The 12,224-nt window shown below is 29.4% G+C and overlaps 1 protein-coding gene across 3 annotated transcripts in view; it reads left to right on the top strand.

Moving 5' to 3' along the window:
- LOC107452325 (WD repeat-containing protein 47) overlaps window positions 1–12,224 on the top strand; it is a 48,704-nt gene that overhangs the window by 1,143 nt on the left and 35,337 nt on the right. The window contains exon 2 of one of the 3 annotated variants that reach the window (XM_087161696.1): window positions 224–279. The exons of the other annotated variants lie outside the window; for them this stretch is intronic. The gene's annotated coding sequence lies outside the window, so the exon portion shown is untranslated. The remainder of the gene's footprint in view (window positions 1–223; window positions 280–12,224) is intronic. 3 annotated transcript variants of the gene reach the window in all.

The following is a 12,224-nucleotide window of genomic DNA, read 5'->3' as shown; positions in this document are numbered from 1 at the left end:
GCAAGTTTTTATGGTCCTCTAAAAATGGATAAGTAACCTTTTTTTAAAATTATTAATTGCATTTCCTTTCTTAATTGATTGTACTGAAGACATAAAATGTTTATGAAAAATTTTGTCATTTAATTCTTAAAGAAGTGTAATTTGTAGATTAATAAATAAATGATGGAAGCTTGAATATATTTATATAAATATTTAATCATAAGATCTTATTTACGTCCTTTAGAATTTTGACAAAAGTTGTCCAGATGCAAGATTGGGAAGGATAAACAACCCCAAAGAGTGAGAGAAAAAATAAAATCTATTTGATTTGATATTTTTTAATTTAATATAAATGTTTTTAAATTTAATTACCTATATAAATAAGATTTACTTAATCAAAGTTAGCTTATTCCTTTTTAATCTGTTAGTTATGCATTTTTTATTGAAATATTTTTCCTGATCATTATGCATTTGAATATAATTAACATAAAAGTTTGTCATATCATTTTAAAGTGACATTTTACAGAATGCTTTGGTAGTTTTTAGTAATTTTGATAATATTACCTCCTTGTTAGTAATATTGCTCTCCATTTATTTTACTTCAGATTTATACCTAAAATAATAGTGATCTAGAGATGGTGTAAATGTTATTTATTTCTTACATAACAGGTACATTTTTATTAATAAACAATCAAAAAAGATATTTGGGCTTGTAAAAGTTATTTAGAGAAGTATTTTGCTATAATAATTTCAAGATTTTTTGACTTCTGTTGTAATTTTTTTAGATTTAATAATAGAACTTTAAATATATTATGTTTATAAAGACTCATAACTATCATGATTCGCAAGCTCATAAAGTCAAGATTTTTAGCTATTATGTTATTCATGCAGGTTATTACTAATGTTTTTCTAATCGTTTTTGGCTATCAGTGTCATTAGAAATAACAGGTGTTATTTTTTAAATAATTGAAAAGAGGAAATAAATGTATGTGGTTTAAATTGCAACATTGTCTAGCCTGATGCTAATCCTTTGACTAAATTAGTTTTTCACACAGTGAACGCTTGAACAGTTTAGAGTAGTCTAATGTTAACAGTAACCTTCCTTGTGCTTGAAGCTGTCAGTGTATAAAATATTATTAATATCAAATGAATTATATAGGAGCTTTCATCCAACAGACAGACAAGAACTAAATTTTTTCCCCGATGTATATTAATAAGGTTGTACTAATTGTAAACTTTGAATTATGCCGTATAGTATTATTACATTGATCACATTCTGTTCTACCCACTCCATGGTAACTAACAAATCCTCAATCTTATGTTGTTGCACTTCTGTACTTCAATAAGAACACACCATAAAAAGATCTCCTCAAACTCTATTTACACTTCTATTTTCATATTTTGTAATCTGGCATACTTTTTACGAAAGTATTTTTAATCATTTTTAAAGTTGCTGTTACATGTAAGTACATTCGAATTCGCTACTCGCATTATATATTACTTTTTATGTTTTATTCTGTGTTTTCTTGATTTTTATTTTAAATTTTTGCTTGATTGTTTTAATTTGCTTTTTTTATTTTATGTTGCATTTTTTTTTTTGCATAACTAAAACTAGTTCTTTTTTCGTTTCAATTGTTTTTCTGCTCCTCACCTTATTGTATATTTTCTTTGGCTACATGAATACAATATATTAGAAAGCACTCTCTTTTGTAGATATAAAATCGTGTGAGCTGATGACTAGATTATATCTTTTCATTATATTGTTTTCAGCTTTTGAATTTTTTTATAATAATTTAAAAAAAATTGTTTTTGGAAATTATTATTTTTCTTAACTTTCGTCATTTTTTTCTTTCTTTTCTTTTAGTCTTTATTGTCTATATTGTTCATGATATGTGAAATGCGATAAAAATTTTAGAACTTATTTGCACTATACTACAATCAGCTACTGCCGCTAAATCATTTTATAAATCAATGTGAAGTCTTAAAATTTCAGAAGAGTGGCTCTTCAGTTATTTTTATTTAACTTAAAGTAAAATAAAAAAACAACTTAAAATGTGTATTAAAAAAATGTTTTTTAATGTATTTTGTTACTTTATACTAAAGTAGATAAAGTGCATTTGAAGTTCTGTGCTAATGGGAGAAGTTCAGCTTTTTTTTTTTTCCAAGCTGCTGTCGCATGTCTTGAAATATATTAGCGTATGAAAGAAATTATTCCTTTTGGATCATCATTGAAGAATGTTTCAACAATGAACAAACATGAGGCAATATATGATGTACCAGACTAAGTGTCCCTAAAGTTGAGTCTAAATGTTAAAAAAAATTTAAAAATTTTTTAATTAATTTTTACATACATGAGAGCTCAAAATTCCCCCCCCCCCCATTTTCATTTATAACTTTGTGCAAACGATTGGAAACTCATTACAGCTGGTATGTATTGCTTCTTTTGGAACTGGGATATTATACCAAATCTACATTAAATGTACTTTGAATTTTGCGACAGTTAGTACTTTTTTCCCTTTATCTTTAAGAGCATATACCCTCACGTAAAATAATCAAGTAGGTTTAAATAGGTAGGTAAAAGTAGATAGGTTATGGCACAGAAGCAAGCCACTCTTCTCTGTATTGATGAAATCAGGCAAATTGCTTCTACACCACTTCTGGGCCTTTTTTGAATTATGGACAGGCATTGAGTCTTCTTAAAAGCAATATGACTGGATCAATGAAAAGAAGTGGAAGGCTTCCTTTTTGGAAAATCAAACCCCATACCATAATTTTCAATGCATTTTGGTATTGTTCTACTGTCAACTTTTTGGTAATGTTGGCAAGACTTGCTGCATTCATGTTCGTTTTGCTGGTTGTGACTGTCTTTTAAGATAAAAAAAAAATTCTCTTCTGGAGCGAAAATGCCACAACCCACTTGCAGATGTTATAACATCTTGTTGTTTTAACGACTTATTTTTGTGTGTTGGTAAGACCATGAATTTGTCATTTTTTGTATGATTTCAACTACAAATCTTCTTTGAATATTCTGTTCACCATTGATTATGACATTTGCATTTTTTTTTAAATACCTTGGAACAGATGAACATGAATTACTCTTAATCTGTTCTATAATATCTTCGCTCATGTTCACTGTCCTAACTGTTTTTTTGCTATACCTCTATGATGAGTTGAACAATTTGATTTCTAAATTAGAGTATCTGATTATTTTAAGCACAGCTATGATACTTATCACATGCCCCTCAATAATTTCATTGTAGCTTAGAATCCCATGGAACGTAATTTTTCAATTGTAATTCACACAGAGATGCGCAACCTATGGTCCACAGACCAAAAGTGACCCCCGATCTATCTTAAGTATTAATAAAAAAAAGTTACATGAGAAATCTTTTTTTTTTTTTTTCAGTTGTGCTCTGTAACAGTAAGTTACTGATCCGATTCAATCTTTGTCTGTGTATTAGATTGCAACCATTTCATTTTGCAAGTTTTGTTTATGGCAATGGGTATTATTACTTGTGGAGATACACAAATTCGTAAGAAATTATGCAAATAATTTAGAGGGGGTGAGGTTTTACCAAATCGAAGAGGTAAAAAAAATAATAAATTTCTTGTTTTTGTATATTTATAAATTTGTCCTAATAAATTGTTCTTGCAACTGTATTCGTTTATATTTTTGTTTATTTTAACTTCTGTAAAATGCACATAGAAGTCATTGCTTTCAAACAAAATATAACATCTCATATCCTTCTCTTTTAAAAATTCTCTTCTTCAATGGTGCGCCATCCCAGGGTGAGCCATGGCTTTCCTCAGAAGCAAGTTCGTAATTTTGACTTGAACCAGAGAACGATCAACCTCCAATTCAGTACCCCCAGAGGTATAAGTTTGTTATGAGAAATTGGGGGACTTTGTTGGCCGACATATTTAATATGCACCAGTCACCATTTAATTTACTTCACGGGGAGTCTTCGACCGGCGGGGATCGAACTCACGGCCTCTTGGACATGGGCCAAACGTCCTACCAATCAAGCTATTCCAACCCTTTACTTTGTGCAATTTTTGAAGACCCTTTATATAATATTGCAGTTTTTATGTAAGTGTAAGGAAATCTTTTTTAATTTTCTTTATAAAAAATTAATAAACGCTATATTTTTTGTAAGAAATTTTGGTTGGGGCCCCTAGCAGTCTCAGGCCCGGGACAATCGTTCCTCTCCCTCCCTTCCCTTGAGTGCGGCCTTGATCTCTAACTGAAACTAATTACAGTTATATATACATATAAATCATACATAAAACTGCAAAGATAATTCTTTTATATCAAATTTAAATGTGTGAAGTATTCAAAATGAAATTTACATTCCACAAGTGTTTGGTATTAAATTTGTAATAGAATTGGTGGAATAAATGGACTTAATGTCATACATAGATAAAAATACTAAGTTGAACGTTACGTAATAAGTATGTGAATTATTTATTAACTTGTAGTTATTTCTCCACAAAAATTCATTCTAACAGAGTGTTCCAAAAATAAGTACGTGGCATAAGAAATAAAAGAGGGCCAAAGTAAACAAAGGAAGGGGGAAAAAAAAACGAAGATGTAAAGTGAACGACTCTAGAAGTATCGAACGAATTAAATTATTTTTTCCTATTTTTTTTGCTTTTGGAAGCTTAAAGTTAAACTATTTTAGTAACCCTTGTCATTCTAAGATAGTAAAATTGCTTGCATAATTTTTTAGAGATATCTATTATTGATAGTTGTTATCCATAATAATAAAATAAAGAGTTAGCTTGTGTGCGTGTGTCTTATAACTCCAGAACATATATCTAGTGTCTTAAAATTTCGACAGTGGGTAAAAAGAGCAATTATATATCAGCCCCGATCCTGAAAATCGTTCAAAAGTATCAATTAGACCGTTCGAAAAGGACATTTAGAAAAGGGAATTTTCGCATTGCTCACTATTGTTTCCATGTTAACTAGTCATTGATTAAAATTAAACTGCAAACGATTCTTATTTTTGACGCCAATGATGCTTAATTTATTTTGGTAATAGATACTAATTGAAATTAAAAAAAAAAAAGCTGTATACTAAAAAGCAAAATTAATGGAGAAATGGAAACATTACCTTGCAGTTTTGGACACCAATATTAGTTTTGGTATTATGCACTACTGGTATCATGGTAATTGGTGCTTTAAAAGCAAACGCCTTATAAATTTTAATCGTAGTAAAATGTTTTAAAAATCAATTCATTTTGACCATTTTTTATTCACTAGTTTTTTCCTTTTCTTAGAAACATGGTGAAATAATCGTTTGGGAGCGTGGGGTGTTGGAATTTTATAACGCATTTAGAATATTTACGTAGGTTGATTGTTTTTTCAATTAGCCTTCACATTATTACGTTCACTTTGCTCTTAAGTCTTTTGAGTTTAAATTGCCTGATGAAAAGAGGTAGTATTCTTTATTTCTGTGAAAATGATTAAAGTTTTCTAGAATGTGCGTATTGAATAGTTATTTTTTCGATTACTATAATTATTTATGAAGGTTTTTATCTTTGAAATTTGATGATTCCCATTAGTGTGAAAATATTTAAGAGATGGTGTCCATTATTATTTTATTTGGTGTTTATTTATTTGATTTATTAAAACACCGTGATCGCGTATACTGGGACCATCGTGATCACAGTGTTTTATATGTGCATGCTGCAAGGCCTTTTTAATTACTGATTACGACGATAAATGTGGCCCATTTATGTAATTTTATGAACTTTGCAAAATTAAGTTTTGTGTTTAAATGGTCTGAGCTGAACTTTTGATTACTATTAGCTAAGATAAGCTTTTTAGAGTAAGAGCTGTGCAGTGGTATACAAACAGTGGTGTTATAAATGCATTCTATCTTAGCTTTAAGGCAAAATTTTTGAAATTATTAAAACAAAAAAAACATTATGAAGAAATTGTCGGGTGTTTATAAACATTCGTTTGATTTTAATTTATATATTTTAATTTTTTTAATTTTAATTAATAATGTATTTAATTGAAACATGGTATACACTTACTTTATTAAAAACTCCATTCGCTTAAAAAATATGCAAATTGGAAATAACAGTCTACGTGTTTCAAGCACTCAGAAAGAGGAGCCCATTTTCAAGACTTGCCCGACGTGAAAGAGAAGAAACAAAATTGATTGGAAATATAAAACGTAAAGTTGCCAACAAAAAATGGAAAAATAAAAGTGAGAAATAAAACTATAGAAACCACAGTAAGAGAAAAAGATTTTTTTGTTCTGTTTTCCATCTTTTTTTTCGGCTACAGTGGTTTTTATAGTTTTATACTTTTTAAGTATAACTCATTAATTATTCATTTAATAATATAAATTTTTTAAAAGTTTCAATTATTTCCTGTGACCTCTTTTTAACTGTTTAATTAAACATAGGCTCAAAAACATTAAAATTAGATTAATTTGGTTTCTCACAGATTATGGTTTAAATGATGATCATTGTGATCATTAGAGATGTTTGTTTTTTGTTTACACAAGTATAAAATTATTTTTAAAGAGCTCTTGAAACTTTTCTTTCGATCTTTTAAACCGCAGGACCTAAATTTAAATTTACCACTTGTTGTTGTTGCTATTGCTACTTGCCGATACCAGCAAACCTGGTATGGGAAACCAAATGATTTTAAACCAGAGGGTACGTTTCTTGTTTTTCAGTGGTGGAACTTTGTGACCCCGACAGATTTAACGTGTACCAGTCACCATTTAATGTACCGGGATTCTTCGACCGGCCTGGTTCAAACTCACGATCGTACGAATATAAGCCCAGCGTCTTACAAGCCAGACTATCTCGGCCCAATTAACTCCTTAATGGTCTCATTTTGAAGACAGCGGTTATAAAAGTGCCTATTTTTTTTTTTTTATTCTAGAGAAGTTATGTAAAATTAAGTGTAAATACAATTATTTTTAATTTGTGAGTTCATTTTTCTCTTGCATGTTCGATGAGTGCTGACTTTTAGTATAAATTAAATTAAACTATCTCTTAACAAAATCACAATTAGGCTGGAACTTCCATCTGGTGTATAGATTGAGAAATAAACATTGATTTCGGGCATAAGAAATATAGCGCGTTGTTTTGAACATACCAGCCCAGAAATATCACGGGCATACGAAATAGAAGGTGAATCTTGACCCCTTAATTTTAACGAGATAGAGAAGGAAAAGGTTAACCGGAGTTGAAGTAAATTTCTCCGACTCCATAGCTCTGCTTTAGCGCCTTATTGATAAGCACTCCTGAATCAAATTCAAGATAATTTCTTGGATCAAGTGCAATCCAATCTAATAGCCGAAGTGCAATATGACTAGCCAAAGTTCAATTATTCTATAAGTTAAAATAACCAAAATAAATTTCGAAAAATAAAAATGTAAGTAAAGAACACCAAAATAAATAAATAAAAATTTAGATTTTTTTCCTTCCAATTAATCTTACAAAAATTATCTATAAATTTTTATTTGTTTATTTATTTTATTTATTTATTTATTGAAAATAAAAATATGTAAATTTTGGCTCCTGAAAACTTGTGTGCCTTGATCCAGTTAAAAATATCATATTTGATGTTCTATAGAGATAATCGAGATTTGATGTTCTTTAATAATAAATAAATCTTCTAAGAGTAAAACTTCAATATGGTGATTTTATTGTATGGGGATTGTGTTATTGTAGAATTGTTTAAATTATAAATTGTCAAGGGCAGTTTAAATAGGTATATTTATGTAGTTTAAATAGGACTTTACTTACTTCAGATAGAATAGTTTATTTGATAATACAAATCGTTTGTTTACTTTATCTAAGTTTGTTAACTAGTTTTTGCAAACCAATTTTTTTACTAGTTTATATTAGATACCAATCCTGGTTGTTTAATTAAATGATTTTTTATAGATTTTCAAAGAAAGATAGAGCGCCAGGCTGTCGCGCCATGCCGCTTTTTTTGAAACTTTTTCGGAAGGTTTTCATGCCTGTAAATATTTTGATATTTTGTGGCTGTGTAACCTCCGTTTTTGCTAATAGAATGATTTTAAATTACAACATGAAATTTTTTCCCGCTCAACAATGCTTTCATATTCTAGGTGAACAGGGGAAAAAGAAAAAAAAAACGAAACTGTGTTATTGTAATTTTTTTACGGAAATGTCATGTGTGCCTTTAACGCAATAAACCAATTAAACTCTCTTGCCTAATCTTATAAAGGAGGGGAATGTTTTAAATTGAAACAGAGTGAAGATACAAAATGTGCTCTCCAAATCGGTTGAATGATTTTACGAACTGGTTATTAATGAAAGGAATTTCACGTGTAGAACTCAGTAGACTGGAACCCTCATTAGCCCTGCTTCCTAGCTGAGGTATTTTTTTTTACGAATTACTGCGATCCTAAATATTTCGAATTTACGAATTAAGGCAAGTTCAAACGTTCACCTTTAACTACTATACGTTACCCTATGGTGTGATCACCACATGCAAGCTGCGAAATGGAGGCCTTCTTGCAATCTGTATGCCTAATAAAACTGTTTGGATATAGAGAGTCGTTTCTTAAATAGTTGAGAATTTTTTTTCTTCTCCTTTGCAGATGATATTCAGTTATAAAAGCAAAATTTTTTTTTATTGTAGCTAAGTTTGTATTTAGTCTAAATTTATATTTAGTCTAAGCTACTGTACTTATTTGTAGCTAAGTTTTTGTGTGTTTTGTTTCATCTTTACGTTATTTGAGAATAAATTAAAATTTAAACTTTAGCAGAAATTAAGGCTTCTTGTAATTGAATTTTTACTTTTGTTGTGCGATGCACAATCTTTTTGAAAAGAGGGCTTTCGGCCAAATAATTGATGTAACTGTTGATAACTCAACATGACAATTAATAATTCAACTGTTATGTTAGTTAAAAAGATATTTAAATATTCCTTTGAAAAGTTACTTAACTTAAAATAAACTAAAGACTGAAACTACTTACTGAATTTTTTAAAAAAAATTAATTAATAGAAACTTAATAATCATAAATTAACAGATCTGTAATTTTTGAAAATCTTTATATTGTGTTATTAAAGTGCACCACGACTGTATTTAAAAAAAAAAAAAAAGATGTGAAAGATATTTATAAAACACTGCAGTGTAAAAGTATTGGAAAACTTGTTCTTAATTTCTTTTTCAATACAGCTATGTTTTGCAAGCTTTTCAGTTCTTTTATACTGAAATACAATTTTAACATTACTTAGCATAAACTATATCTTTCGTTTTTAAAATTAACATTTGCTTTGAATTAATTATGGTTGAAAAAAGTTTCTTTAAGTTTTTCACGCTTTTGAATAAAATAAGAAATTTTTCGTTGTAATTAAGTTGTTTCGTCACAGTCAATAAAAAAGTTTTAAAAGCTTTTTACGCAACTTTCAAATTATTGTTTTAGTAAGAGATGGGTTCAGGCTACATAAATCTTTCCATTGTCGCATTCGGTCTCTAAGGCGCAGGTTAGACACCCTTACTTAAATAATTTTTTTTAAAAATAATACTTTGCTTGTAAGATTGAAAGGTATGAACTATAACAAAACTACAATTAAATAAATAATTAATTAAAAAACAGGAATGCAACCTTTTTTCCTCTAAATAATCTTGACAGCATTAGTGAAATGTTTAAAAAGAAAATATTTATAATGACTTCTCTCTTTTTAAACCTTTAAGAAGAGAAATTTAAAAAAATAATGTTTATATAATTGATGCGATTGAACTGATTTCTTTCTAGTGGAATTTCTAAGTTCTAAGGATAACCACTAAAAGAATAATAGATTATCTATCAAATGGAACCGGACCAATATCTCTCTTATATGCACTTGTTTGATGTTTCTTCACCCAATACTGCTGTTACTCTTGAGATTGTAGTTTTGTAGATATAAAACTGTATACAGAAGTTATTTCCCTAGTTTGTCTCCTATTGTTGCAATCTCTTCTTATTAATCGTGTGACCAACCTTAATTTTCATAGCTTTTTTTTCACTGTTGTAATCTATTACACTTTAATGTTTGTGAATTATGTGACCAGGTATAGTTTATATAGTTTCTTACTGTGTGACCTACCTTAAAATAATAAATAAGCCCCTTACGGGTTGGTTGAACAGTCGTCAGATGAGCAAGGAAACCAGAATCTTTTGGGCATCCCATTAGCCATTCTTAATTTTTTCCGTTTTGTTTTTGTGCCAGACTTTATTGAGAACTCTGTTTGATTTTCATACCTTGATTATGCAATGCTGCAGTATCGTTGATTCTGCTTTGTTAAAATAAAACTTACTGTCATAAAAGTTTGCATCGTGTGCTTTAAAATCGAAGGAGGGATTAATATTACATAAAGTTTTCTATCAACCGTGTTTTGTATTTTTAAAATTTATTTTTAAAGTTTATCATTTTGAGCAAACAATTTTCTCATTTGTTTCTTAGTAAATGTTTCTAGCTCTCTAACTATTGTGCAATAAAAGAAATAAAAAAAATGTTTACTTCAATAGTGTATATGAGCCAAGCCTTATCTGAACTTCTTTGTGTTAAAACAGGGTTTCAAGCGGAGTGTATGTACATTCTTTTCCCAAACTGATGTTTATCTTTCAAACTTTATGTGTATTAGGCTAAAACAAAGCTGTCCTTATTTCTTTTCAACTATCATCTAAATCTATCTTGACTGGTGGTTTTTAAAAATTTACCTTTCATGTGAAGCATGTTTATGACGACTAAAACTGGACATTTTTTTCCCCTCCAAGGAATGTAATCCTTGGCTTTAGCTGGCCTACATCAGAAAAGATTATCTCCTACAGACAGGTTAAAAATGAAATCTTACTCGAGGATAAAAAATATTTTTGCAGCGACCGAGTGATGCAAAGAATAAAGAAAATCAAATGTTCTTAAACTTTTTTTTTAAAGAATAATAATACCTCTAAAACCTTCGCGAATAAATCTTGCACTGCTTATTTGCGTTTATAATATAAGGTTGATTCAGAATTTTTTAGGACACAAAAACGTTTGACTAAATGATAGAAACGCCTTTGATCACGCGATTTGCCACTTAAGGAAGATCTTCTCTTTTGTCTGAATTGAAAAATTTCAGTCGATAAAACTGATGTAAAAATATGTTCTCAAGAAATAACTTGGTACCAGGGCTCGAAAATTAGATTGCGTATTTTTAACCTTTACATGCCCGGGCAAGTAAATATTCAAACAGAGATACTGTAAATTGTGAATTTCCTCAAAACGTCTGTGCTTTTATTTATTTAATTTTTTAAACGTGTTTTTAATAAAAGCATCTAAACTTAGAAAAATTTAGTTCAAGTGCTGAATATATATAATGGCCAATATCTTCTCTTAATATTAACCTATAGTTTTGCAACTTGTTCGGATACAATGTCTTAATTATCCATACTACCATATCGAGCTTCAAAATCAGGGACCGCGCAGTGGCGTGTGTACCCTATACAAAACCGCGGAAATGATTTAACAAGCTCGAATTCCTCTTAACAGCCAGGTGACCATAGTGTTCTATTAACCATATGGTTTTGAAGCGCCAAACTGTTAATTCCTTGGTTCGATACCAGGTGATTAGGTAGTTAAATATTTTTTATTACAAAAAAAGTATTTTTTTCGCATTGTGGGAAGTAAGTTTATTTGAGATTAGATTAAATTCATCATGGTGTCAGATGGAAAAAGAATATTAAAAATAGAAAATTTAAAAGAAGAAACAGTTATATTAAAAAAAAAAAAGATTACCCAAATCGGTGTGATACAGTTGTTATAAAAATGTCACCTTTGGGATAGTTGTGACCTTTCACCCTATATTCCCAAGCACTTCATTCATAGTTTTTAAACAATAATTTAGTTTAAGAAGCATAGTATCACTGTAAAACTCTTGTTACCCATGTATTTAACAAAATATGGGAAAAGGTAACTTGTGAGTAAAGTTACCATGTGAGTAAAGTTAACAAACTGTACTTGTCCTATATTTTGTTTGCTTTCTTACTTTAGGTTAAATAAAACTTTGCTATACACTCTTTAACGCTGGATAATTTAATTAAGAAAAAACATCTTTATTTGAACAATTTTTTTTCTGCACAAAGTCTCTGATTCATTCGATATTTTATTCGAATTCTCATCCCTCTTTTAGCTCTCACAAACATTCGAATCCCTCATCACTACGACCAGCGATGTGGAATGAAGGATGTAACGATGCCGGGTTACACACCCTTTT

This window comes from Parasteatoda tepidariorum, chromosome 4 (assembly GCF_982258835.1).
Source record: "Parasteatoda tepidariorum strain Cologne lab strain chromosome 4, Ptep-v5.0, whole genome shotgun sequence".
NCBI classification, from domain to species: Eukaryota; Metazoa; Arthropoda; class Arachnida; order Araneae; family Theridiidae; genus Parasteatoda; species Parasteatoda tepidariorum.
This window is presented reverse-complemented; position numbering and strand designations above follow the sequence as displayed.